Consider the following 23,342-nt stretch of genomic DNA (forward strand, 5'->3'; position numbering starts at 1 on the left):
TATGCTGTCAGAAAAGGCTTTATTTTTTTTTTCTTAGTTTTAGGCAGTAATGAAAGCAGTCAAATGCTATAGTTTGTTTGCTGAGTGATTCAAGAATGATGGCAAAATGAATTAATCACTAATATTTTATAGAGGGAAAAATCTGATCTCAGGCACTGACCAAATGGAATTCTTTCCTGAGATTTTGAAAACTACTGATTTCCAGTCTTTTTCCAGTTTTATGTATGAACTATGGAACAAGTTATACTAGAGATATCCTCTGATCCAGCAATACCATGACTAGGTCTGTATCTCAAAGAGGTCACAAAAAAGGGGAAAAACCCACAATAAAATTTATTTATAGCAGCTCTTTTTGAGGTGGCAAAAAATTGGAAATTGAGGGGGATGTCCATCAAGTGTGGAAAGACTGGACAAATTATCTTACATGAATTTTATAGAGTACTATTATTATTATGTTAGAAATTATGAGTAGTCAATCTTTGAAAAGCTTGGAAAGATTTGAACCAACTGATGCTGAGTATACAACTTTTATCAGATTGTTTGCTGCCATGGAGAGTGGGGAGGGAAGAGAGAGTGCTAGAAAAAGGTGGAGCTTAAAAACTTGCAAAAGAACGAATAAAACTACCTTTGCATGTAATTGTAAAATGAAGCAAAATAAAGTTTAAAAAAAAGTTTCTGCACAACAAAAGAAGTATAGTCAAAATTAGAAAGCTAGAAACTTGGAGAAAAATTTATAGCAAGTTTCTCTGATGAAAGCTTTATTTCTGGAATACATAGAAATCTTGGTCATGGTAATAAAAATAAGAGCATTCTTCAATAGATAAATGATCAAAGAATGTGAACAGACAGTTTTCAGAATAAGAAATCACATTAAAAAATGCTCAAAATCACTATTAGAGAAATGCAAAAGAGATCAACTGTGACATACCACCTTACACCTTTCAAATTGACTAACAATCAGAAAGGGAAAATAATGCTAGAGGGATGTCAAAAAATAACCACACTAAGGCTCTATTGATGGATTGGTGGACTGTTCCAACTATTCTGCAGAAAAAAATTGGAACTCTATCCAAAGAATTATAAAAGACCCAGCACTATCACTATTAGCTCTAAATTCCAAAGAAATCAAAGGAAAGGAAAAAAAGACCTGGGTGGACAAAAGTATTTATAGAATTGTCTTTTGGTGGTGACAAAGAATTGGAAAATGAGAGGATGCCCATCCAGTGGGAAAAAGCTGTATCTAAGAAATGATGAATAGAATAGATTCAGAAAAACTAGGGAGTCTTCTATATAAACCAATACAAAGAGAAATGAACAAAACTGATATTGTAATAATGATCAACTGTGAAAGACTTAGTTACTCTAAGACAAGGATTGAAGACAATTCCAAAGGACCTTGGGCTGGTTGGGGGGAAAGTGATGAATTTTGAGTGTAGATTGAAGCATACATTTTCACCTTCTTTATGCTTCTTTTTATTTTTATTTGCAACATGGCTAATATGTAAATTTTTTGCAAGATTTTACAGTAGGGGAAGAGTGAATAGGAGAAAAATTGGAATTCAATTTTTGTAAAATGCTAAAATAAATAGATTTTATAAAAGAAAAATGGGGCAGTCAACTTATTGTTGAAAATTCAGACACACCTTGTGGTGACATGTTATATCACTGAGCTAATTTGTGACTTAAAAAAAATCCTATGTTATCACTCTTTATCTTATATGAATACTGGGAAGATGATATATCACTTGTGTCAAATGTAAATTCTTTGAAAAAAGCTATCTCCCACATCAATTCTCTTTCTTTGCACGCGCGCGCACACAAATACACACACACACTACAAGCAAATGGCTGTTAATCTGTATCAGAGGAAAAAAAAGTAGAAAATAAATGAATCAGAGTTGTGTCTAGACTTCTACCATAAAAGAAAACCATTTGTTAGCTTAAATAAGATCTTGTGTCTTTATTACAAGTATCAATATGTCAAAATATTGACTGATCCTGTAGTTTCTGCTAAGAAAAATGCAAGATATGTGGAAATCCAAACACATTATCATTTACTGGTAAACACATGCTTCTAATGACAGCAAAAGATCTTAATTAACATAAATGATTAGATCTGACCATAAAAGTGTCAACTGAAAGCTTACTGATGAACTTGTTAATTGTTCTATCTTGATATTGGTATTAGCTTGTATATTCTCTTAAGCTCATGGCATATATACTTAATCTCATATCCAACTCATTGAGTAGAACCATTAAGTATGTGTTTGGCAAACTTATGATTTGTTTCACCTATGTCTAATTACAAGTCCATTAATTTTGGTAATCGTATTAAAGAGCTGCAATAAAACTTTCAATGACTCAAGGGAAAGGTTGTTTTAGACAGCCAACTGTAATTAAGCAAAACTATTGTACCTGCATCATTACAGCAAATGTTGAGGGTAATTTGAGTCTGGGGACAAGCAGCTCAAAAAGAGGGGGGAAAAAAGAAAGAAAACAACGCCCTGTAAATCTTTGCATCATAAGCACATTTCGTCAACAGCAGCCTCTGGGCCCTGGTGAAATCAATTATGTGTACCCTGGATTTGACAATGGGAAACACTTTACTTTTGTATTTCTGAACAGGGACATCTAAGGTAGAACATTCAGGTGAAAATCACCAGGATTTAAAAGTTCTTTTACACCTGCTTGTTAAAGTGACTCAATTGGACTACCATTAGTAAAAAAACACCCTTTATTAAACTTTAAAAATATACCAGAACTAGATTATTTTTCTTAAACTGTCTACCTAAGGGCAAGTTAAAATAAAGAAAAAACTTAAATTCATTAAAATGATATAAAATAATAAAACTGAAAGGAAACAATGCATTTATCCCCAGTAATTTTTTTTTTTTACCCCTGGAAACTGGTTTCCTTTATCAATATTCCAGGTGTGATATAAAATGTTTATCTGTCATATAATTGTTTTAGGAACCCAAACATTTTGACAAACAAGAAAAGGATGGGGCAAAAGAAATGGAGAGTAGAAGCAGTAGAGAATGAACAAAACCAAGTAGGCTGAGGTGAAAGAGCAACTGAATAACCAAAGAAGAGGAGATTAAAGACAAGTACTCACCCACATCTAACTATTTCTGCTGTCTTCTACTCTTATAGTATTCTGGGGTATGACAATGACATCTTTCAAACATCTGCCATAAGTCAAGGGCTCTCCCAAATCTATAATCATTGCTCCTTATGCCAGCCAGAGTCATAGGTGCTTGTGCACCATAAGTTTGATTTGAAAAAGGTCCCTCCCTTGGGACCCCATCTGACCATGTGGCTGGGAAAGATGTGCAGTAAGAGCTGGGAGGAGAGAGACTGGGTAGGGGGTGGGGGGGAGGGAACTGGACAGGTGGAGTATGAGAAAGGAAGCCAAACAGAGAGATCAAAACAGGTGGCAAAGATGAATGACAGTTGATAGGCAAAATGGGATAAAAGCCACACATGCAGAGGAAGCAGAGTCTAGAAACCAACATTGTGAATATCTAGAATTTAAACAGGCTTCATGATAGAGCTGATCTAGAACTAGAATAGGTTTTACAAAGCATCTACTCTAAACCCTCCTCAAGCTGAGGAACTTGAGACCAAAAGTAAAGGAGTGACTTGCCCAAGAAGCATGGATCTATCAACCTTTGTTATTATTTCATAGAGACAGTTATAAGTTCTTGGGGTGGGGGGAAGGAACTGCTTTAACTTTGTTTTCATAGCTCTAGTACCAAGGTCAGGTCCCCATACATCAGGGGCTTAGAGGAGGGAACCTGTATGTGTTATGTCATTGATGGAGTGCAGAGGTGCCAAATACACTGGCTGCTGGTCCTGTCAGGAGACCAGATCAAAATCTAATTGGAAAATATTTGACAAAATATATAAAAGATAATAGGACATAGATAATATTAATATGTGATTTTCTTGGTCGATATATAGAGACATGGATCTTTATGTTTGACTTAATGCCCCCCCCCTCCAGTTTCTATTTGAGTTTGAAACTCTTCCCAACCCAATCTAGTTTAGAGGAATGTTCCATGTATAGAAAACACTTCTACCAATAAAGATCACTTATTCTGTATCTTTTAGTCTTAGAGATACTGGGACACTGAGAGTTGTGAGACTTGCCACAGATCATACAGAACTGAAAGATTAGGGGAAAAAAACCCTGAAAGATAAAAATACATGAGAATCTGATGGCAGAATATCTGGCACTGTGGCACACTCTGACCTTCCAAATCTAATAACCATCTTCTCTATTTACATTTAAGGCTGGTCCTGCTTCACACACAGACCTGGGATTTAAGCATCAATTAATAAGCATTTATTAAGTATTTACTGTACACATATCATGGTACTTGAGTACTGTGGTACTTAGTACCATGAGAAATAGGAAAGAAATATAAATAAAATGTGAAACTAATAATTTAGTTGGGAGAAAATCATGGAGAGTCTTTATTGACTTAATCAGTCCCAAGATAGAGTTGATGATCATATGAGCCTCATTTTCTCCTCTTAAGGAGTTAGAATCTTGTCTTTTATTTCCTCAAACCAAACTAACTTGAATATTGTCTCAGATACCAATCCACAAAACTCATACATACTTGGTGGGAGGGATAGTGGAACTGATCTATAGTCTGCAATGGAATGGAATGGCAGGCCATGGGGGGGGGGGGGGGGGGAATGGAAAATCCACACCTGGCAGTTACTGGTAAATGCATTAACAATTGTGTGTGGAAAAGTTTGACACATTAAGAACAAGTGACTTCCCTGTATCAGATGGTGTGTCACAGGTCAAAGCCGACTGTGACATTGAAGATAGAATTTCAGTAACTCCATAGCCAAGGAAGTTACGTAAATAAATAAGGTGCAGTCATTGAAGAGTTAAATGGAAATACCATTTCTTATGAAAAGGGTTGGGGGAAATCTTTGCCTTTTTCTTCAAGTCCCAAATTAGACAAACATAGTGGACCTTAAGAGACCTCCCAACTGCCAATATTTATCAAACAAGTCTCATTTTAGCTCCCACCCTAAGAATAATAACCAAAATGTCTATAGATACAAAAGAAATATTATGACTTCTTTACACTGCCAAAATTTGGAGGGTTTTTTTAAAGCTAGAAAACTGCTAGTTTAAAAAATAATAAATTTTTGACTCCTGCTCATTTTCAAAAAATAAAAATGTTTACCTTGAGAGAGGCAGTCAGCTAACTTTCTTTGAAAGAAAAAAGTAATGAGCTCTCTCTGGACAAAATATGCCTGGGCTTATCATGCAAATATTGCACTTTTCCAATTCTTCAAAGCTTATGTATTCTCTATGGTGTTAAAAATTGTAAGTATTACTGCTAATTAATGAGGGGCTTTAAGCTATAATTCAACAGAACAGTATTTATCAAAGAAACATAAGCACAAACAAAAGGTTCTCTTTCTTTTTTTACTCCTCCTACAAGTCCTTTTTTTTTCTAATACAGTTTCTGTCATGGACACAAGTCAAATGAAGAATAATGAGCCTCTCTCTAAAGTGCAAATAATAGCATTCATTAAAGAAGAAGTATTTTAGCAAAGAAAAGTAATTGACAATAAGGATGACGTGTAAGTCAAGATTGCCTGCAGGTGGCTCTAATGTAGGACTCAGAACCAAATTACAGAAGACTATTTATTCAGTTATTCAATGTGAGAATAGCAATATTAGTGACTTCTTATCAAATGGTACTGATAGTATCCCTTCCACATTCCATCTTGAATATTCTTGCCATTGTAAACAGGTCTTTCACAATAACAACCAGGTTGGATAAATTATATTTTCCATTATATCATACTTTATGGAAAAGGCAAGTCTAGAGTCAATATCATAGTCTTTCTTTGCATGGGGTGAAAGAAAGTGGTTGGATAAAGTAGGAGAAAGAAAGAGATAGCAAAGGACAGCAGCTGGAATGCATTATGAATGATGCAACAGTTCCCTGGTAATGCTGCGCCATGGCAACCGAGTGGTAAATAGCAGCTATGTGACCAAGTAATCAGTCCTTTATTGACACAGAGAGATTTTACCAATGCCCACATCAGAGCTCTTCGCACAAACCTAGATTGGTCAATGTTCGTGAGAATCCTCAACTGTTTTGTTTCTGTATGGTTCAGGATAAGTTCTCCCATATCTATTTATGGGGCTACCATAAAAAAAGGGTCTGTCTTTTGTTTGTTTTACTAAAGGAAGCCCAAGGAATTCAATAAATATGGGAATTAAAAAACTCTATATAAAGCAAGCATCCTAAACATTGCTTTGGATTTTGAATACCCAAGCTCTTTAAACCTATAGAAATAATAATTGTCTACCACTCAACAGTATCATTACAGAGCAAGAGATAATATGCTATTATTTAGCTATAGCTATTCATTTCAACTAAAATTCTGACATAAAGTATTTTTACTGGGGGCAGGGCAGGGGGAATTGTTTGAGGAAAATAAAACAAGCCTAATGCTGACATTTGAATTGACAAGAGGTAAGAGTAATTAAGTTTTTCCTTTAGATTCTTATTCTACATCAGTTCCTTAGCATTGCATTTTTTCCTCTATATTGAATTTCTCAGGTCAAGAGATAAACCACATATGGATGAATTAGTTGTTTTAATGAGAATGAGCTTCATTATATAGGCAAATTTTTCCTCTTTGAACATCAAGGAAAATATTTAGATTAAGCAGAAATATTTGATGTGTTGTGAGGGAGAGAAAAGAAGGAATGTCAAGAATTATACACTACTTAACCTTACATGAACACTTTTGTTGTTACATATACTAGCCACAAAAAGAGAACAAGATGACAAGGAGAATTAATCAGTACTTGTGTTGGATAGGGTTGTATTGAGTGGAGAAATGATGTTGGAAACAGTCTAAAAAGCTCTCTTGGTTCCTATGTTAGAGAGGAATGAGAACTACTAATATATTGGAAGAAGCAGGAACAATGCAGCATTGGGAATCTGAAATTCAGAAACCATCTCTCTTTCATAAATAGGAAAACCATCTCTAACATGCCTCAGTTCTCTTTATGAATAAAGGGATGGCTATTAAAGTTTCTGCTTCTCTCACAACAGTGTTGTGGTGATAAGCTGGAATGTAGAATGAATGAAAAGCTAATAGAAGTACCAAAGTTGACTATTTTCAAGATTCATCAAGTCATTGACAATTATATTCATCGAAACTTCCATGGAAGAAACAGTTATAGATTATTGTAATTCAGCCTTATTGATATTAAAGCCACTGATAATCTGATTTGCAAGGATCCACAGGTAGATAATTTTTTACTAAATATTAAATAAAATGAATCTTTTTGGCTTGGCAAAATAGTATAAATTCAAGATAGCATCATTTATAGGATAATGCAATCATGGTCTAATATTTCCTATACTTAAAAAATATAATTCTCCAAAGCTAGAAGATCAGGACTGATTAGACAGATAAATTTTAGAAATTTTTCTTTTTAATTCTGAATTTATACCATAACTAATTTTTTCTCTCTCTCTCCAAATTCATTACATAAGAAAGAAAAAATATAAAAGGTAAATTGTATGTATGCATGTATATATACATGTATGTGGATGTATGTGTATAGTACAGTATAGAGGAGTGTAGAGTTTAAATTTTTTCCCCCAAAACTATGTTCAACTAAAATTGTGATTTCTTCTGTAGATATATGAAAGCTTAGACCAGAGTTGTTTTGGGGGGTTTTTTCCCCTCCAATGAAGATTGTCACACATTATGACCACCTTTTGGAAGAAGGTATTCAATGAAATTCAGGAGGTAAGAGACAAATATTTCCTTCTAGGATGCTGTTTTCTACGTTGAAAACATGATGGACTTTGGAGCATGAAACAGCTCAAGTCTTTTCAACTTTTCTGTATTCAACTAGAAAAGGAAATAAAGGTACCCAATGGTACCAAAGTGGAAATAATTCCTCATTCTTTCCTAACTGACACGATAGATGTTAGTTACTTTGAATTTGCTACCTGTGAAGATGCCTCTGATTTGAAAAAGGATTAAGCACCAGTCAGTCCTGTGACCCTAATGGAAGGCATCTACCATATCATTACCACCTTTGGTCCAGACTGAATTCATTTCCCTAGAAATAATGTGACCTGATATGATCTCATCTACTTGATTTCTAATAGGAAAATTCAGTTTACAATGGTCTTGTAGAAATAAATATTTCTTCCAGAATTGCTTTTGCACAATTCAAGGAGAAGAGGGTCTGGTGAATCCTTCTGTTATCTCCTCTATCAGGAGAAGGTCACAATAGAATGATTTATATGTGTTCTTTGATGGTTATGGCTAGGTATCTAAAATAGCATGACCAGATTGAAAGCGGGGGGGAGGAATGTCTTTTCCTTTAAGACCAGTGTTTGGACAACTGGGAAACTCCAATACATTTTGAAAATACTCTGGATCTGGGGACTAGGAAAGTAAGGATAGAAGAGGCCAAGGATAGAGTAAAAGCAGACAGGGAGAAAAGGGCACTTAGGGAGAAGAACTGTGCTTGGAAAATCACTGGAGTACAGCTGTCTTTCCATTTCCCTTGATGCCTCATTTTCTTTAACCATTTCCTCCTGACTCCTTTACTTTCTATTCCCAACACTACTCATTTAGCAGCTATTGCCAAGAATCTTGGACCGCTGTACCACCCATCTTTCCCAAGGTCAAAGCAACAGAGGAGGCTTCTCCTGATATACTCTTTAAGATATTATATAAAAGATAATCATGAACTCAGATGGGTGTTCCCAATCCATTTCTACCTTATCCCATTTAGATTTTCAGTAATCCTTTTGATAACTCCTAATATGAAAAGAAAGAAAAATTGTAAGTTTACTGTGTAACTTCACTCAAGAAATAAAAATGATTAATTCATTTTTTTAAAAAGTAAAGAATGGGATAGGTTTTCCCAAACTATACCAAAAATTTTGTAACTTCCCTGATTGGAAATCAAATTTTAAAAAAATCATACTGGAATATTGCCTGTGCCCCCGGACAAGCTTCTTATACCTATTGGAAAAGGAAATGGGTAAATTTTGATTTAGATTCATTTCAACAAGACTGGTCCTCCTGCCACCCCTTTATAATTAATCTTTTTTTCAGATTTTCCTCTTTTGTATTTAAGTATGCACCGGTATCTGTCACCTTATTTGAATTTTTACAGACTCTCTTTCAGAACAATTCAACAAGCATCTATTCAGCACCTCTTCCATGCAAAAAAAAGGGGGGGAGAGTAGGGACTATGTTTTATTTCTCCTATTTCCCATGATGACTTGTATAAAGTAGGTTCTTGGTAAATGCACATTAAATGAATGAATGACCCTATAGAATGCCACCTACATTCATTGCTACATTCTGTGCTTCTCCAACTCTTCTCTTTAACTACTAATTCATCTATTCTGCCTAAACTTGCAGTGCAACTGCTTTTGTAAAGGTCCACAATAACCTTCTTATGTATACATCCCAAGCCTTCTCCTTTTGCTTCTTTGTACTTTAGCTATCCTTATGTCCATTAGTTAAGCTTCTCCAATTCTTCTACCACCTTTCTTCTACTATGGTCTCAGTGTCTAATGGCAAGAGGCTATGATATCTCAAAACCTATATCAGCTTTGTCATATTTCTAGGGGTTTTTTGTTTGTAGCTCTATTTTAATCAATCAATATTTATTGAGCATCAATTTACAATGCACTGAGAGGAGAATGCAAAGACAGAAAAGATCCAGTCCCTCCTTAGGGAGTTTATAATCTAGTTGTAAAGAGATGTATGCACTTAAAAAGATAACTAAAAATCCGAGGTAATTCATGGTAAGCACTTTAAGAAAGGAGAGGAAGGAAGTACACCCATGTGTGAAAGTAGTAAGGGTAGGGCTTGTAAAGAACCTTCACAGATGGGTGGAATTTTGATAGATGGAGGAGAAAAGAAAGCAAGTGCAAAGGTCTCCCAGCTGGGGAAAAGGCAGGAACAAAAGTTCAGAGTGTCAGATATGCTCTAGTCTGGTTGACATGGAGGATTCCTGGAGGAGAATAGTAGGAGATAACCAGAAAGCATTTATTAAACATCTTCTCAGAACTAGGCATAGCATCTGTGCTGAATGCTGGTGTGCAATGAACAGGCACTCTCACAGGATATCTTTCACATTATTTCTTGCTTGCAAGTCATTGTGCAAACTACCTATGCCCACTCTGCATTTCTCCAGTGTCTCATCTTTGGGAGATTGTGATATGCCCCATGAATTGCCAGGTGTGTGTGTGTATGTGTGTGTGTGTGTGTATGTGTGTGTGTGTGAGAGAGAGAGAGAGAGAGAGAGAGAGAGAGGGAGGGAGAGAGAGGGAGAGAGAGAGAGCGAGCAGGTTGGCATCACTGAAAGTACTACTCAACTTTTCAAACATAATCCAGTTTATTTCAATCTGGAAGTGGAGAAATTCAATTCAAATACAAATTCTAATACTTGCTGAGTCTGTGATTTTAAATTAACCCATTTAATACTTTTTTAGATTCAGTTTCTTTATCTGTAAATTTAGGGGGCTGGACTAGAATGACCTTTAAGGTCCTTTCCAGCTCTAGATCCATGACTTTATGATCTTTCTCCTACTCAATTATAGGCTCAATTGTCCACCTGCAGAACCTATCTTAGATCAAATTACTTACTCAATGGGTCATTCACCTTCAAAGACATTTAAAAAATGTGGCTACTCAATCTAAATATGCTACAATTAATCAAGACACCAGGCAACTCCCATTTCTTCCTTCTGCCTCCTTTCAAAAGTCACTCAAAGTCCTCAGGTTGAACATGTTTAAAATTGGAAAGGGAGCACTGCTTTGTTCCAGACTAATTTCTATGAGAGATGAGATTTTATTCCTGAATCTATTAGGCAAAATGGGACAATTTATTATCCTCGGAGACTTCTTCAAAATACCAGGGCATTGTTTAATTACTATTGTTATTAAAGACAATCCTTTTCTTAAAAGAAATACATGGCTACTATCATCCATGAGCCTCTTTATAACCTATTGAAAATGAAGTTTGTGGGGCAGCTAGGTGGCACAGTGGATAGAGCACCGGCCCTGGAGTCAGGAGGACCTGAGTTCAAATTTGACCTCAGATACCTAATAATTAGCTAGCTGTGTGGCCTTGGGCAAGTCACTTAACCCCATTACCTTGCAAAACTAAAAAAAAAAAAATGAGGTTTGCCTAACATCTATCTTAAAAGATGTATCTTGTACTTGCATCACCTTTACCTCCTAGATAGAATAAAAGTGTTTAACTTGATTTATTTCATTTTTTGTTAAACATTATTTTCTTTATATGCTCTACTTACTTTATTATCTACTTGTATCTGTCTATGCCAGTATGTCTAAGACAGTTTCTTTTAAAATCCATTCTCTAGAAGATGATCCAATAGAGCACCTGATATTTCCAGGGACTGACTTCAATGATGTTCTTTCACTTTTCCTATTCCAGTGCTCATTGTAAAGTGGAGGTGAAGCTAAGTAAAATGAAGACTGTATTGAAGATGAACTGAGGATGTTGTAGGAAAAATGCTTTATGTACCAATGAACCCAAATAGTTTCTATAATTTCATCCAAATCTAAATCGCTGGGTTTTTGGTGTTCCTTAAGATTATGCTAGTCAAGTTGAACAACTTTTGAAATGTTTCTGAATATCATGGCACCCCAAATTTTATCATTCAAGAAAAAAGAAACATGTTATGACATGACAAAAACATTGAATGACCACCTTTAGTTACCTAGGACAGAATTAAATAGTGGAGGAATATGGATTTGTTACACTGTAAATTACAATTTGTTGGCTTTTCTTAATTTTTTTTCTTGCTATAAAGGAAAGCTTTTGATGATTGTGGAAATGAGGAGATAGTTTTTCAGTTATGACCACAGAAGAGAAAAACTGAAAGTATCACAGAAATTCTTTAAAATAAAAGACAGCAATAGATATGCTTCAGACAATCTGAGTTTGAGTCCTAGCTCTGCACTCCACAAAACTGTACTTAATTAACATCTCTGTGTCTCTGTTTCATCTTCTGCAAAATAAGAGAAATGATTTTTGCTGATGACCAATCGGAGTTTTGAGAATATATAGAAAGGGTCTTAGAATCATGTAAATCCTATCTTGACTACTAACTCTTTTGAATCAGTTTATATTTTAAATGAGTGGCCATTACTCATTATCTTTTTCCTGATTCATTATTCATTCTTTTAATTTTCAAGGAGAAAGCAAAACCAACTTCCTATGTTAATCTAAATGTAAGTTAAACCTATCTTAATTTCAGTTAATAATATAATACTGATAAGAGCTCAGAGTATTATTTTAATTAAGAAATTGTTATTACATTGTTAATCCAGACTGAATTAACAATGCAATAATAATTTCTTAATTAAAATAATACTCTGAGTTTCTAGCAATACTAACTTTGGGTGATTTCCTAAGGCTCTAATTCAATCTGAATTAACAATGTAATAATAATTTCATGATTGAAAAAATTCTGAGTTCTTGCTATAACATACCGCTTTACTGCTTATTGAAATCCACATAAATATAATCTGCTTCTTCATCAAACTGAAAAAAAATTAAACAATTCCTCTATCCAAAGAACTGGAATAGGAACTGAAGAAATGCAAATATAAATGAGTGGTAGTATTGGTGATACGGGAATTGGAACTGAAGAAATATGTATACAAATGCTATCTGTCCTCAAGAAGTCTGTAGTGAAGCTAGAAAATGATAACAGAAAAAAAAAAGAGGTATAGACAAGGAGGGAGGAATAAGTTTATAAGTTAGGAGGAGGGAAAATTTGTCATTCTGAGACTAGCAGGCCAGGAAATAAGTCCAAAAATATCATACTTCTTTTCAGCACTCTGGAAAATTCTGTGAACTATGAGAAACCTTAATTGTATATAGTTTTATTCTGGGGCGGGGGGGGGGGGGGGGCAGACCCTATCAGAACCTTTTTGTCTGGGTGGTTTTAATATTAGTATTAAGAGTAATTATCCATTTAATTTATTGGGTGCCTCTCTGCCATTGGTATTCAAAGCACTGAGCATAAATCCAGCAATAAAACCAATTAAAATCTCATTAAAAGATAAAAACTAAAACTTTGCCAATAAAATACTAAAGTACATTTTAAGCACATTCATTTTACATCATATTTGGAAGGTAAAAAAATGAAAAAGAATGCTGCAAATGATGCAAAATTTTATCAGTGATAATACTAATTATGTGAGGTCAACCTGGAAATTATTATTAAATTATTAGGCTATGGCCAGGATTTGTCAAATTTCTTCTTCTGGACTCAATTTGGGGAAGTTGTTCAAGTTTTACTTGAAAATCCATTTCTACCTGTAATAAAAGTAAAGGAGATATTCCTCAGTTAAACATGTATTGAAAAGTCTATAAAATGTTACAAAGGGCAAATAGACATGCCAATTCTGAGTCTTTTTTTTTTTTATCAGATTCACTATACTAATGTACCCTTACCTGGCTTGAACACTGGTCAAGAAAACATCTCTACCACAATGAGGAGATGCATTTGAAACATTAAGTTTAGACAAGAGTAACTTCAGTCTACAGATCTGAGGTGACCACCAAGAAGGAACTATCAAGATAACAGCATCAACAATGCATAATAACCCTTTTTCTGGTCTCTTCCATGAAGTACAAATAAACACTTGATTCAGATGTACTTCACAAGTGCTCAGAACAAATCAACCAAAAGTTAGTCCCCTATGATTAAATAAACCTTTATTAAGCAATGACTAGTTTCCAGATCAATGCTAAATTTCTTTCAATTCAGCATTTCTAGTCAAATCAAAGGGTTAAAAAAAGAACATGGACAAATGGTGTAAAATGAAATGAGCAAATGTTTTGAATGTAGTCACATTAAGACCTAGGAGGAAAAGCTATTCCTCTATCCCTTGAAAAAATGCCAACAGCGTCACCATACTGAGATTACAAGATAATGTACCATTTCCTTATGAACCAGCAATCACAGATCTGAATGACAACTCGTGGAGTATGACCAAAGGTGGCTTCCACAATGTTTCTGCTACTCTCCTTCCTAGTTCAATGTCTTCATATAGATATTCAAGAAACATGCATGAAATTTAACAAGGGGAAAAAAGGGGGAGAGATAGAATACTAACAATGGATATTTATGCTAGTGGAACTGCTACCTTCAGAGAATAACACTGGATGATCGCTTTGGGAAACTTATAAATGGAACACTGTCAAATTTATAAGCAACATTTTAGACAGCAAATATGTTGCTTGGGTTTTAGCAGACTTAAACACTGCAAGCAGCTTAACCTTATCTCCTAGTGCCACTGCCTTCCTGGAGTAATTGATGCTTGGAGTCCCCAATTTCACATAAACCAGGCCACTGTGTTATTGTATACAACAATCTGACTGCTAGCAGAGACAGGAAACTGCACTGAACCCAGATCAATAGACATGTCAACAGTAAGCTGCTTAATCTAATTCTGCCTATCTCATCTTGGAACACAGTTTGCAATTTTACTGTTGGGTCCCTCTGGCAGGAAATGGTTTGGAAAGTTTAGTCTTAAGAAGTTTAAGTGATATGCTTATCCTTCAGGCTCTCTAATGTTTATTCAGCAGAATGGCCGCTTTAAATGTTTTATAAATGGCAGCAATGTAAACAAGGCACTTTGGAGTTCCCTTACATGTGAAGGCTATAATGGTGATTTCCTTGGCTGAAGACATGGAGCTTAACACTACAGCCAATTACACTTCATACTAAATTACATTGGTGCAAATGAACTGATCTAATATAAACTTTAAACTTTAAAGTCAATTCCCACTTCTCTTCTAAGGGAAATATTCCGGCCAGAAAAAAAAAAAGACTTCAATATAAGTAAATATTTGTCTCTTGAATTCATCTTAAAGAAATGACTTCTCCAAATAAACATAAACCCCAATGATTACACTATTAAAGTGCCATTCCTTAAATGTGGTGTAAGAGTGACATTGGAGAGTTAGTTTGAAAATACCGTATACAGTATGCTCAGTATTCTTGAATTCTCATTTTGGCTTTAATGGATATAGTCCTTTCCAATCTTGGAAAAGCCCCTTTCAATTCCTTAGCATCTTTGAGGATAGGGATTCCTTGGTTTTTATATAATAGATTCTTAAACTTAACTTATATTAGGAAGGTATGGAACAGAAGCACTTGGAAGAGTCTAAGGGCTAAGTATTTGGAAGACAATGACAGGACTTAGCTGATACTATTTTTCAATCAGAAAGAGGGAGAAAGTGCAACAAAAATCATTAGTCATATTTGTGATGCTACCTTCCTTCGTCATATAGTATTCTTTATTTTTCAGAGTACAGTTACCATCTGCTATCTCAACTGAATCTCACAATGACTCTATGAGACACTTAACACAGTGCTTAACCCATAGTAAATGCTTGGTAACTGAAGGCAGATAAAGTTAGGTGCTATCATTCTGATTTAACAGATACAACTCTTAAGGTCTTTCTCCATTTCAAGATCTGATGAGAAATTTATGAGATAAAGGAATAAGACTTGAGGAATTAAATCCAATTATTTCAAGGATGTGCAGCAAATTACCAGTGGAGTTTAGCTTAAACACAGATCTTCTCTCTTGGTCTTCTCCTGTTTGTCCTATATAGGACCATCAGATATATTTGAAATGCATGGCTACAATATAGTATAATGGTTGTATAATATGAATTATCAAAGGTATTCATAAAGGTATCTTCTGTACCTTACATATGGCTGCATAAATATTTTCTGATGAACACAAGAAAATTCAGTGACACTAATCACTTGCATATAATATCAAATAATCCAAGAAATTATTTTCTTCCCAACCAGTAGGAAGAAAAGAGATGGTGTTTTGTTTCCTAATTACCATTAACAACTTCTAAACATGGTAACTTTTTTATCAAAATATTTAAAAAGAAAGAAATAAGGACTCCTCCCACCATAAATGGTCTTATTCAAGAAGATGAGTCTCCAGTGCCAAATACAAACTGAAGGGTCAGTTTATGTGGTTTAATTGGGTCATCCCTGTAACTCTAAGCATGAATAACTAACTGAAAACAGCAAAACTAGCTTAGATTCAGCTCTAAGGACTCTCAGTAATAACTATGTGCTCAGAGTTGGGACATATATATATATATATATATATATATATATATAGTTGGGGCACTAGAGAGAGAGAGAGAGTTCAAATTTGAGTCTAATGGAACAGAACTATTTTTTAAAACTAGTAATCATTTCTATAACTTAAAGTTTGTGAAGTGTTTTAACATGCATTACACCAACTGATCCTGATAATAATGAGGTGAAATGCACAGAACACAGATTTTGATCCTCATTTTACTAATAAGAAAACTAAATAGTAAAAACAAACTTTGGAATTATGCCTAATAGCTTGCTCTGACATCTAGCTACAAATCACATGGAAATAAAGGTTTTCAGGTGACAAAATGTCCAATCAAATTATGGATAAGACTAAGGGCTCAAGAAGTGATGGTCTTGGTTTCTTTGCTTTCCTGACAGGCATCTGGATTTTATTATAAAAAGAGTTTTAATTCAGAACTCTACAAGTTCTACTTTTGTTCTATTGTCTTAAAAAAAGAGGGCTAGATTTGACAGGTTGACAACTTCTACTATGAAAAATTCAATGGCAGGTATTTTAGTGATAATAGGAAGTTAGGTGGTAGAGATGTCAGAGAGCACTGGACTTGGAGTCACAAAGACGTGAATTCAAATCTGATCTCAAACACTTAATTTGTGACCCTGGATAAGTCACTTAATCTCTGCCTCAGTTTTGTCATATATAAAATGGTGATAACAACCCAGAGTTGTAAAGATAAAATGAGATAATATTTGTAAAGCAGGTCACAGGGTCATAGAATGTGAGAATATGAGATGATGAAGGTCACCCAGTCCAAGCTCTTCTAATTATAGATCAGAAAACTTGAGTACAGAAAGAGGAAATTAGTTATCCATATTCAGAGATTGAGTGTGAGGAAAAGCTGGGGCTAATACACACACACACACACACACACACACACACACACACAGAGAACGACCACATGCACACACCCATTCTCCCCACCCCAAAACTTCCTCATTCCTGACTCTGAGCTGTTCAATATTTCATTCTCCTCATCAGCTTACCTCATCTCTACAGTAAAGATATCAGATTTGAATATGCCTTCCTAAAACATGGGAGTTCTCTTTAAATGTACTTTGACCTTTTCTTTAAATTAGTCCTTAAAGAAAAAGGAACATGACAGTATTATCTAATGGATTACTCTTAAATTCACATAAAATGAGATTGAAGAGGCAAATAACTGGAAAAGGCTGGTCTTTCTCTCAGGGTGTCCTTAGAACAAGCATGGCAAATATGACTTGCAGCCCGTGAATTAGGCAGAAACCTAGATGCAGAGAGCATACCTACATAAGCATGAGCTCATTCTGGAAAATGGATCTTAATAACAGAATCCAAAGTTTGGGTTGCCTGCCTCAAAGCTCATAAACTTCATCACATCATTTAGGATTTTCAGGTTATGTACCTTGAGTGTCACCATCCAACATGAACCAAACTCCTGAAGTCATTCTAAAGAGAATTATGGTGATGGATTTAAATTAATCATAGCATTCAAAGAGAGAGAAAACCATCCTGCTTTAAGCAGTTACACAAAAACATCAAAAGTCATTGAATTTTTATGAATTGATAGTCTGTTTTCCTGTTTGCAAATTTTAGACATTAGAAATGAAATGATAGACTCTAATAGCCAGTTCTCTGGGTTTGACATGACTTACACCTTTCTTGCTCTCCAAAATTAATCTACAAATCTATGATTCTGTTGGGGGCAAAAGGAGACATTAGGAACTGAAGGAGGTGAGGTTGAAGTGTTGAGAAAGAATCTAAGGAGAGATGTTGGACTGCTTGACAGTGGAAGCTAGAAAACCTAGTACTGGCAATTTCTGTATGAACTGGGGACAGGTATGGGATCTGTGATTTCATTATATAGAAAACTCCTGGTTAGATAAATTCCTTCTTGCTTCTCCACGATCCTATCTGGGGGTCTCTTGGCAAAGACATTGACTTAGTTTAGCAATTACTTCTTCAGCTCATTTTACAGATGAGGAAACTGAGGTAAAAAAATTTAAGTGACTTGCCCAGGGTCATATATCTAGTAAGTGCTTCACTGAAATTCAAGAAGATGAGTTTTCCTGATTCCACTGTGCCACCTAGCTGTGTGAGTTACCTAGAAAACTGAGAGGTTAAATAACTTGTTCAAGGTCACACAGTCAGCATCTTCCAGGTTTTAAGACTGAATCCTTAGCCACCACTTCATTCTGCTCTGTGAACATGCTCTAAGAGGAAGGGGGGGGGGGGGGATGTGATATGGAATAAAGCTTCTAGGAAAAGAAACTCAGATTCTTCTGTACTTTATTTATTTAATGATAAGGCACAAAACTTATGAAACAGACTCTAGGATCCTTCACTTGAGCTGAGTATGCATCCCTTACCTACCTGGGAGACAAAGCACATCTTTATGCACCTGGTGATTTCCTATGCAATGGAGAAGCATAATATTCAAAAGGGATTGTTTTAATAGGGCTGGTAATGAGATCTGGGTTAAAAAAAAATTCTCTCTGTTAATTTAGCAGGCCTCCTGAGATGTCAAAACCCTAGTTTGCAGGTGTTTTAAAATTCTTCCCCAATCATGACCCCAGCCTGCCCCCTAGTTTTGACAAGAGGTTTTAAATATTATCTGCAAACCTTTGTGAGGTTGTTCTCACCAGAAATCCCTAGGTGAAATGCCAGTATGAGTTGCTTGATTTGGTCAGAACTAGCTTTGTCTATTTTTTTATGAAATTTTTAAATTGACATTACTGTGTCCCATAAATTTAAGAGCGATTACTTCTGTTGAGCTTAAAGCTCTAGAATTTTTCTGACCCCAAAGGAAAGCAAACCTCTTAGATGGGCAACTTCCAACTGCCCAGCTGCTGAAGTGTTCCAACCTTTGGACTTAACAAATGCATCAGGCCCCTTGTAACTGGACATAGATAAATGACTTGCAAATTAAAAGAAACATTTTTATGATTCACGGCAGTAGCTTGCTTTTTGGGCTACAAGGTTAAAAGTGAACAGTAAACCTTTTAAGGTTATTGAAACTAAATTATTAACGCTGTGTTTCACCTTCTCTTTGTCCTCTTTATGGCATTCTCTGTGATTACTCACAGAAACTCCACTCCTACAAGTTGTAAATCAAATGAAAAATCTTTAAAGTACAAAAACAGCTGATTAAAATTTTCATCCACAGGGGAGCTACAGAGATGATGGGAAGCGACATAATGCATTTTTTAAATTCAAAACTTCTGACAGTCCCCTTTTTTTAATGTGTTGTGAAAATTGAGCACTTTCATCTTCAGAAGTAACCAAAAAGTAGATTCCCACCTTTAAAATCCATTTGCAACTTTCAGAATAAAGAATACTTTTTTTTTCACAGTGTGTTTACACCTGGCTCATCATAAACAGAACATGGACTACTGAAAATTTTTATGTATTTTCCTTTTTTTTTAAATCTCAAGTAAGAAATACTACCAAAAGAAATTTTACTATGTGGTCAATCTATACACAAGGAGAAATTTCTTTTTTAAAAAATATGAATGTATTATGGTAGGAAAGGGCAAAGATTCAGAGTCATAGGGACTCAGACTCTGCCAAAAATAGTCTTCCTAATGGACAGGTATGACCGTGTCTGTTTCCAGTTGATCCATGGTAAAGGGTAGGCCAATTAATAGAGATGACAATGGCAAATACATATTTACATGGGGTTTTTTGGCTATAAACTTCTTAACAACCTTGTGAGGTGGGGCACTATAAAGATGAGTATCTCCACATTTTATAATTAGAAAGAAATTTAAGCTTAAGGAAATGGAAGGAATTTGCCAGAGTTTGAGTCTGGTTTGAGTCTATTTCCCCAATTTTCTGACTGCAAGCCCCAATACTTTTTTTTACAAACTCAATATTTCTGACTATGAACCCCATTCCTTTTCCATTTTAATATGTGATCTCTAACTTTCCTGGGTCTCAACAATTTCTCCATTTGCATAAAAGATTAAATAACACTAGTGCTATTTGCTTCAATTTATAAAATAGAGGTATAAATTACTGGGAATTGAAAAGGATCTTAGTGATCCCTAACAAGGCTGTTGTGACAAAAGAACTTTGAAAACCTTAAAAATGATATATAAAATTGAATTATTATCATTATTATGCAATTTAGACCTCAACCACTCTTTCCCCCATATAAGCTACTGGTCTAAGAAAAAATGATACTATCCCCTGCAGATGAAAATAAAAGGAAACCAACATTCACTTTCAGACATAGCCACCAGAACAATAAGGAGAGGTAGAGATCCACCTGCTGGTAGAAGAAGGAAAGAGAATGTGGAGAGAGCCTACCTGACTCCCATCTGGGTTTCAGATTGGACGGGGGGAAGAGACTAGACTGGTACTAATGACAAGTAGCAAGACTCATCTAACATCCCTTCCCTTTCTGGGAGTGGACTGGATTGTTATTTTGCCCTGTTTCAGCTTTCTTTTGTCTTTAGCCTACATTTATATAGCCCTTTAAGATTTGCAAATAGTTTTCAGATATTATTAGAGACACACTACATATCTTTGAGCTATGTACTATTTATAATTCCCATTTTATAGATTAGGAAACTGAGGAACAAAGACTAGCTTTTGCTTCTGTTTTATCCCCAGATTTAGCTTGACCATAGGGCCTGACCACAATAAGCACTTAATAAACACTTTCTGACTGACATGTTGACATGCTAAGTAATTTACTTTTGGTCATATAGCTACTAAAGGGTTGGAAATTGCTTTCTTTCTCATGATCTAAGACATTTTCCCCTCATATCACCATTTCTCATTGATTTATCTTTTCCCCTTTACTGTTTGATCACTCCAGACATCAATGAGACTTAAAAAAAAAAGTGGAGTATCTTCTTGCTGATGTTTAAGACAAAAAAGATTTTCATGTTTCTGGAATGGTTTAAATATAGCCTTATTTAAAGAAATGATCATTAGATGGGCATTTTAGGTCCCTTCTAGTCCTATAATTGGATGGCAGATAAAACTTCATCAATTAACAGTTGTAACTATAGTAAAAATTACCTTAAATTTATCTAAGGAATCAGCCATCTAAACCAACTTAATGGGGAAATCTCCTTGGGAAAGGAAAGTAATATCATAGAAAACTACCTAAACATTTAGTTTACACAACTTAGTGACAATGAGTTGAGGATTTTCCTTTATCACAGAGATTAAAATTAATGCTAGGGCAAGTTTCTTCCCATCTCAAGTTTCTTTAAAAGTTTGAAATATTTGGTTTGTGCCACAAAAAGCAGGAATCTCCTTCAAGACTAAGGATCTTTAAACATTATCAAGAATGTGTTCTTACTGACTACAATGACCCCATTGAAAAGTGGGGCAGAATAATATGGAATCTTGGGATCTATTCCCACGGAAGGAAGGAAGGAAGGAAGGAAGGAAGGAAGGAAGGAAGGAAGGAAGGAAGGAAGGAAGGAAGGAAGGGAGGGAGGGAGGGAGGGAATAAAAGTGAAGGGGAAAGGAAGATAAGGGAAGGAAAGGGGGGGGATGAGGGAAGCACTAGTTATGATTATTTGTTGTAAATTTAAAAAAAAAGTGACTCCGGTACAATAATAGGGAGCGAGAAGGACAGAGTTCCAAAAGAAAGGATATATATTTGTGATCCATGATAGGCGATACAAACCTGAAGCTGAACAGTGTAGAATGACTGAGAGGAAATAATAAAAATTGAGTTGGGATGGTGTCACAGCTGATGTAGCCTGAGACTCTCCAGGTTTTTCCTTAGATAGGCTATTTTATTAAGACTGTTGCAGATATCTGTCATTCCGTTCAAGAGCCATCAAATCATTGTATCTTTTTGTATGTATATCAAAAAAAGCTACAAAGGAACTCTAGAGAAATCTGGTCAGTGTCAGCTAGAATGATTTATTATTTCTGTTGAATAAAGTTCAACAAATCTTTCTTGGAAGGTTTTAGTTCTTTTATTTTAGAACATTAATATGTTTGATTTTTCTAGCAACAATGATTTTTTTTTAGAGTTCACAGGAAGGGAATGCCCAATAGATTAATATCTACTAGTAAATCTTAAAGTTCCAATAAATCTTTTTTTTTGCTCTTCCTTCTTCATCATCTTCAACAAACTTTTAACATGTTTGGCACAGCCCTGCTCTTGACCTAAGGATCTCCCACATATTGGGCAGTGTGGTCAATGGACTTTTCTCTTACACATATAAGCATCTTGTGCTCTCAATATCTCTGTCTCCCCAACCCAGAATCAAACTGGGCTAGACCCTGGTTGGGAGAGTGAGATGGAGAAAAGCTATGAACTTGGGGCAGCTAGGTGGTGCAGTGGATAAAGCGCCGGCTCTGGAGTCAGGAGTACCTGGGTTCAAATCTGACCTCAGACACTTAATAATTAACCTAGCCCTGTGGCCTTGGGCAAGCCACTTAACCCCATTTGCCTTGCAAAACCTAAAAAAAAAAACAAAAAACCCTATGAACTTGTAATTCCTAGCTTTACAAATGCCCACCATCTGCCAGACCCAAAATATCCCATTCCTTTTCTTTAGTTATTTTTTAAAGGTCCCTTAAAGCTATTTTCCAAACCAGACCACTCAGGTTATTTTAAAAGGTGGAGAGGAGTCTAAAATGAGATGCAGATAGTTCTAGACCACTAGAATAAAGCAGATTTTTTTTCTAAATATCAAAGTAGAAAGAGATGAAAGAGATGTCAGACCATGGTTTGGAACCACAGCAGAATAAAGCAAATTAGAAGGGAAAAATTAATTTACTTAAAGATACAAGAAAAAAAATCAGGAAAACATGATGGTAGCTTAAAGATTTTCTAGTCTCTTGATAGGTCACTAATTTACCAAGGGTGATTTCTTACAGAATCTTAAGACTAAAAGGACCTTAGAGTTCATTTAATTCACCTCTCTCCCCTCCCCCTCATTTTCCAGGAAAACCTGAGATAACTTGCTAGAATTGGATCATTTTACTGACTCTAAATGTTATACCTTTTTATAAAGATTATTTTTAAAAAATGTTTTGTTGATTTTTCCCCACTGGTATCATTCTCATTGGTGACTGTTTCCAGTCCCCAAAACAAAAAAAATGGATAAAATCAATCAACACATCGAACCTGCTTAGCAGTGTAA

General features: G+C 35.3%; 1 protein-coding gene and 1 long non-coding RNA gene across 22 annotated transcripts in view; one reads left to right on the forward strand and one right to left on the reverse strand.

Moving 5' to 3' along the window:
* The window catches only part of PARD3 (par-3 family cell polarity regulator), a 710,070-nt gene that overhangs the window by 127,029 nt on the left and 559,699 nt on the right, over positions 1-23,342 (reverse strand). The gene's annotated exons all lie outside the window — the stretch shown is intronic.
* LOC141492640 (uncharacterized) lies at positions 6,029-13,809 on the forward strand. The gene is made up of 3 exons (XR_012470008.1): positions 6,029-6,111; positions 7,705-7,815; positions 13,510-13,809. It is a non-coding gene; the product is annotated as an uncharacterized LOC141492640 (long non-coding RNA).

The sequence above is a fragment of the Macrotis lagotis genome, chromosome 7, assembly GCF_037893015.1.
Source record: "Macrotis lagotis isolate mMagLag1 chromosome 7, bilby.v1.9.chrom.fasta, whole genome shotgun sequence".
Taxonomy (NCBI): Eukaryota; Metazoa; Chordata; class Mammalia; order Peramelemorphia; family Peramelidae; genus Macrotis; species Macrotis lagotis.